We start from the raw sequence: 6,699 nt of genomic DNA, 5'->3' as shown, positions 1-6,699 counted from the left end.
AAGGAAGGGAATTTAGGGTGCTTACGTTTAAGTAATAACGATGCAGATATTCACATAATTGCCATTCTTGAGAATGTTTCTCTTCTGTAATGGAAAGAACAAACATTTTCTCGGGAGACAATACTGAGAGGAAGGCATATAACATTAAAATGGAAAACAAGAGGAAAATATTCGGGATGGGGTATGGCAGACAAGAGAATGGGCATGTAATCGAGATCAAGACACTTCCCTAATAGCCCAACAAATAATTTGAATTGAGAAATATAATTTTTCGGCTAAAGAAGACTATATTAAGCTGAATAAGCGCTTCACCCGCTTTCAACGTTTGTTGGGAGACTTTGGTTGTTTTCCTCGGACCTGGAGATGTTCCTTTACCGCAAATCTGGAGCCACGATGCTCCTCGCACGCCCACACGACGTGATCAATATCCTGATATTCCTCGCCGCAAACACAGAGATTGCCTTCCGAGAGCCCCACTCCGAAAAGCTGTGCATTTAGAATGTGGTGATTGGACAACACATGATTCGAATGAATTTTCGTCCTATGTTCATTTTTTGAACGCTTCGATACCTGCGGGCGAATTGAATACAGCCATCAACCCAACTCCCCATTTTTCCATTTCTGCTGCCAGCTGATCAAGGTTTCCTGATATTTCCATCTTATCCAAAGAGTTTCTCATTTCCCGGGAGTGAGAAAAAACCCAGGCCAACTGATTTTATAAATATCCCAGCTCTTATCATGCTTTTTGTTTCGAACATGCATGAAAGTAAGGGGCGCAAAAAAACGGTTTCGCCAAGGGCGCTTGGAGTCCACGCTACGACTCCACAAGCTGAAAGTTGTGTGACTAAAAAAAAAATTCGCGAGACGAAGATGAACATTGGTAATGTTGCATTTGAAAAACCGATTATTGCATTTGAAAACTGAACTCCAAAAAAACACTTGTCTTAACATCGTGGTATTCAATCGCAGAACAGAACAACTATATTGATGTCAATAGAATGTATCGTTTAAATATTAATCTAAGTTGGTACCTAGTGTTATGATATTGATCTCTCAAAACACTTTATAGCTTCCAGCAACAATTACCCAGATGCGCTTTATATGAATTTCCAAACCACAACCAATCTCCCAGCGGTCTTTCAGACGCGCTTTGTGATTTTCCCAATCACAATCCATCTCGACGCGCTTTGTGATTTTTAAAACAACAATCCATTTTTTCAGCGGTCTTCCAAACGCGCTTTGTTGCAATACTAACTGTTACATCAGTTTATTGTGTAGTTGAATTGACTACTTTCAGTGTATTTACTTTATATTGATCATAATCAGTTCAAAGTGTAATGAACTGTCAATCCACTTATGTAACGTAATGAAACGATTCTGAAGGACATAAAACCAATAAACAAACGAAGAGCAGGTCTCTTTCGCTTAATAACTCTCAACCAAACTAGTCGTATAAAAGTGTACCGAAATACCCCTATAATACTATACATTACAGCTGGCGACGAAGGATAAATTTTAATTCAAGTGTTTAGTTTTTGGTAACTATCCGTTGGGATTCCGTCCAACATTAGTTAGCTGGCGCTCCGGTAGTGCAGAAAAAAAAACTTAGCAGACGAAGAAAGGTTGAATTGTTTGAAACAAAGGTTTCCGGACTGCGCATTGACCATACTTTTCCGGCAACGTGAGTATCCAAGGAAGTGGCCATTGTTGGCTTTTTGGATATAGAGAAAAAGAATAGGCTATTGTGTTTCAACCAAGGATGTAAACGATCATTCAGTAATTTGCATTCGATCATTTAATAGTTTGTCAATAACACATTCCAGAAGCTGAATTTTAAAATATGTTGTATGGTTGACTTGTAGTGCGAAGGTTTTTCTACAACTTTTCCTAATGGTTCGTAATCAGAATTCAACTAATAACGGAGTTAGAGCGCTAGTTGCAGTAACTTAAACTAAATGATTGGAATTTTGTTATCATTTAGTCTAAGTTACTGAAACTATAGCTATATCTCCGTTACTAGTGGAATTCAAACAACGAACCATTAGGCAGAGTTGTAGAAAAACCTTCGCACTAGAAGTCCACCATACAACATATTTTAAAATTCAGCTTCTGGAAAGTGTTATTGACAAACTACTAAATGATCGAACGCAAATTACTGAATGATCGTTGACATCCTTGGTTTCAACAGCTTTGTTTTTTTGTTCCGTGTGAATAATAAGCGGAAAGTGAATAGAAAACTATAACAAAACCAAATAGTTACACTTTATTAACGTGTTTTTTTTTTCAATCGTATAGGGTTGAAAGGAAGTTGCTAATTGGCATCAGTGAAAGTGAACATCCTGTGACGAGTTTTAAACGAATTTCTGTTCGGATTCTTGTTCGAAACTGGTGACAAATCTGTTCGGATACGTTCAGCGATTTTTCCGCTCCGCTGGTTGAGCGGCTAGCAAACCGCTTACTGGCTGGCATACGTAAAGGTCTGGATAATTTGGTAAGCTACCCATTTTTTGTCTCTTCCTTTTATTATATCCGGGTGCCAATTATTTTTCAAAATGGCTCAGGCTACATTACATATGGAACCATATAGAAAAGGAACATCATTCTCCGAATGGATTGAAAGATTAGGATCCGTGTTTCGGTTGAACAAGATTGAGGAGGTAGATAGAAAAGATTATTTTGCTACCTTATGTGGTCCTGCGGTGTATAGTGAAGTTAAATTATTGATTCCTAATACAGATTACTGCGATATCCAATATGACGAAATGGTAGCCAAATTGAAAAGCCGATTTGATAAAACCGAATCGGACATGATCCAGCGGTTCAAATCTAATCACCGGGTGCAACAGCACGATGAAACAGTAGAGGACTTCGTTCTTTCGGTGAAGCTTCAAGCCGAATTTTGTTCTTTTGAGAATTTCAAGGGGAAAGCTATTTTGGATAGAATTATTGCTGGGGTTAAAGACAAAGCCTTGCAGCAGCGGTTTCTTAGTAAAGAAAATTTAATGCTGAAAAAATTGTTATTACGTGGGAGATCGCTAGTTCCAACGCGAGGCATATGAAAACGAATGATCAAGATCAAATTGCAGCAGTTAGGCAAAGTAGACAGAAAGGTATCTCTTTTAAGAAAATGGAGGATGTTCGGGAATTGGCTAGATCACTCAATAGAAACGAAAAGGGATCGGTAAAAGACAGACTTGGTTATCGACCATACGGTAGGCCAAGGTCGACCGATTTGAAAAGGGACAATAGCAGAAACCAACTAGGATATGAGGATCGCGTTTGTGATTTTTGTGGACTGAAAGGTCATTTAAAGCGTAAGTGTTTTAAATTAAAAAATCTTAAAAGAGACACCGTAAAATTCATGGATACTTGGCAAGCGGAACATGGCGGTAGTGCAGCTGCAGATGAGGAACATATCAGTGGCCTATTCAACCGATTAAGAACCGACAAATCAGACAGTGAAGACGAGGATTTTGACGCAGGTGATTTAGAGTGCATGATGGTTTCGTCTATCAACAAGATAAATAATCCATGTTTAGTAAATGCTATAGTTGAAGGCAAAAAGTTAATTATGGAAGTGGATTGTGGTTCATCGGTATCCGTAATTGGTAAAAATCAATATTTTCGTATGTTTGACAAAGCTTTAAAAAAAAGCAGTAAGCAATTAATTGTTGTAAGTGGAAACAGACTTAATATTAGGGGAGAAGCAAATGTTTCGGTGAAAATTAAGGAAAAAAAGGCATACTTGCAACTATTAGTAATTGACTGTGATAATGAATTTATTCCCCTGCTTGGTCGGACTTGGTTGGACGTATTCTTCTCAAATTGGAGGGATTTCTTTACTGGTTCTTTAATGGTGAATGGATTGACTGAACATAATTTTGATAAAACAGTGAAAGACTTGAAACATAAATTTTTAAATGTTTTTAGAAAGGATTTTTCATTACCAATCAAACATTTTGAAGCGGATTTAGTCTTAAAATATGAATCACCTATTTTCAAAAAGGCATACGACGTGCCATATCGTTTACGTGACCAGGTTGTGAATTATTTGGGACGCTTAGAGAAAGAGGGTGTAATAACTTCGGTAGAAACCAGTGAATGGGCTTCTCCTGTGGTAGTTGTAGTAAAAAAAATAACGACATCAGTGATTGATTGCAAAGTGATTGATTGCAAAGTTTCTATCAACAAGATAATCATACCAAATACTTACCCTTTACCAACAGCACAAGATTTATTTTCTGGTTTAGCAGGTTGTAAAATGTTCTGCTCTTTAGATTTGGAAGGTGCATACACCCAGTTATCTTTATCGGAAAAGTCTAGAAAATTCACGGTTATAAATACAATTAAAGGATTGTTTGTCTATAATAGGTTACCCCAAGGCGCTTCTTCTAGCGCCGCAATCTTTCAGCAGGTGATGGACCAAGTACTGAAAGGTTTAGAATATGTCTACTGTTATTTGGATGACGTTTGAATTGCAGGTTTCGACTTTGATGATTGTAATAAGAAATTGGTTTTGGTGCTAGAAAGGTTAAATGACTATAACATTAAGGTAAATATAGATAAATACAAGTTTTTTGTTTCACAGTTAGACTACCTTGGTCATGTTCTAACTGAAAATGGTCTGTTGCCTTGCGCAGATAAGGTTGCTACCATAAAAAAAGCTAGAATTCCTCAGAATGTAACAGAACTTAAATCTTTCATAGGTTTAATTAATTATTACAACAAATTTATACCACATTTATCTTCCAAATTATATCATTTATATAATTTATTAAAGAAAAACGTGAAATTTTTATGGGATGAAAACTGTGATAAAGCATTTGAGCTGGCAAAAACATCTTTATTAGAAACCAAATTTTTAGAATATTTTGATCCAAAAAAACCTATTTCAATAATTACGGATGCTTCTAGTTACGGATTGGGAGGGGTGATGGCCCACATTGTAGATAGTGTTGAAAAGCCTATATGTTTCACATCGTTTTCCCTGAATGCCGCACAGAAATCGTACCCAATTCTACACTTGGAAGCATTAGCTTTAGTCTGCACCGTAAAAAAATTTCATAAATATCTATATGGACAAACATTCAAAGTTTTTACGGATCATAAACCATTATTGGGTATTTTTGGTAAATCAGGTAGAAACTCTACTATGGTTACTCGATTACAACGCTTTATTATGGAGCTATCTATTTATGATTTTGAAATATTTTACAGGCCGTCACATAAAATGGGCAATGCAGACTTTTGTTCGCGGTTTCCTTTAAAACAGACAATCCCAGATGAATATGGTTTGGAATATGTCAGAAGTATAAACTTTTCGGGGGAAATGCCACTTGATTATTGCAAAATTGCAAAAGAAACAAAAAAAGATGATTTTCTACAAAATGTTATTTTATTCATGAACAAAGGATGGCCAAATAATGTAGACAAAAAATTTATGAATGTATTTTCCAACCAAAAGGACCTGGAGATGGTAGAGGGTTGCATGCTATATCAGGACCGAGTGGTGATTCCACTACAGCTACAAAAACATATTTTGAGACTGCTCCATGCTAATCATAATGGTATGGTAAAAATGAAGCAGTTGGCTAGAAGAGCAGTGTATTGGTTCGGTATTAATGAGGCAATAGAAAAATTCGTAAAGTGTTGTGAGGCATGTAACCAAATGGCAGTTGTACCTAAACAGAAAATAGAGTCTAAATGGACACCAAGCACTAAGCCTTTCAGTAGAATACATATGGATTTCTTTCATTTTTCTGGTCATACCTTTTTGTTGATTGTAGACAGTTTTTCCAAATGGTTAGAAATTGAATGGATGAAAAGAGGTACTGATTGTTCTAAGGTATTAACCAAATTGGTAGAGTTTTTTGCTCGTTTTGGTTTACCTGACTGTTTAGTCTCCGACGGAGGTCCACCTTTCAATTCTCAGGCATTTGTAGGATTTTTAGAGAAGCAAGGAATAAATGTATTGAAGAGTCCTCCATATAATCCTGCCAGTAACGGTCAGGCAGAGAGATTGGTTAGGACTACCAAGGAGGTATTAAAAAAGTTTCTCATTGATCCTGAAATAATGGAATTTAATATGGAGGACCAAATCAATCTTTTTTTATTCAACTATCGTAATACATGCTTACCAAATGAAGAAGAATTCTCATCAGAAAAAATCTTTACTTGTAAACCAAAAACCATAATGGAGCTGATAAATCCAAAAAAAATAACGAAATACAAATTGTCTACACAAGCTGACCACAAACATGATGTTATTCTGTCTTTCAAAAAGAAAGCAGATCTCGTTGATCCTTTGGACAAGCTGATTAGTGGTGACACAGTGTGGTACAAAAATCATAATTCACATAATCCTGCAAGATGGTTAAAAGCTATTTTTCTAAGACGTGTTTCTCGTCATATTTTACAGGTAGCAATTGGAAGCGTGCAAACCACTGCTCATCGAACCCAAATTCGTCCGGCTAATCATCCGGAACCCTTTAACAGGCCAAACATCTCGCTTCCTACTACCAACTCACAGAACATGGCCCGATCAATTCTCGCTTAACTTTTCAAACGGTCCTAAGTAACATTTTTTTCATGAATTAATTTGAATAGCGCAATCAACAGAACAACATGAAAGCTTTTGATTGCTGTACTCAAATTAATTCATGAAAAAAATGTTACTTAGGACCTTTTGAAAAGTTAAGC

The 6,699-nt window shown here is 36.5% G+C and overlaps 1 long non-coding RNA gene across 1 annotated transcript; it reads left to right on the top strand.

Annotated features, from left to right (window-relative positions):
* The first annotated feature begins 1,440 nt into the window (after window positions 1-1,440).
* Window positions 1,441-6,471, top strand: LOC134221171 (uncharacterized). The gene is made up of 3 exons (XR_009982241.1): window positions 1,441-1,681; window positions 2,296-2,491; window positions 6,419-6,471. It is a non-coding gene; the product is annotated as an uncharacterized LOC134221171 (long non-coding RNA).
* Window positions 6,472-6,699: the final 228 nt, after the last annotated feature.

This window comes from Armigeres subalbatus, chromosome 3 (assembly GCF_024139115.2).
Source record: "Armigeres subalbatus isolate Guangzhou_Male chromosome 3, GZ_Asu_2, whole genome shotgun sequence".
In the NCBI taxonomy this organism is placed as follows: domain Eukaryota; kingdom Metazoa; phylum Arthropoda; class Insecta; order Diptera; family Culicidae; genus Armigeres; species Armigeres subalbatus.
The sequence above is the reverse complement of the archived record's forward strand: the minus strand, read 5'-3'. Positions and strand labels throughout refer to the sequence as shown.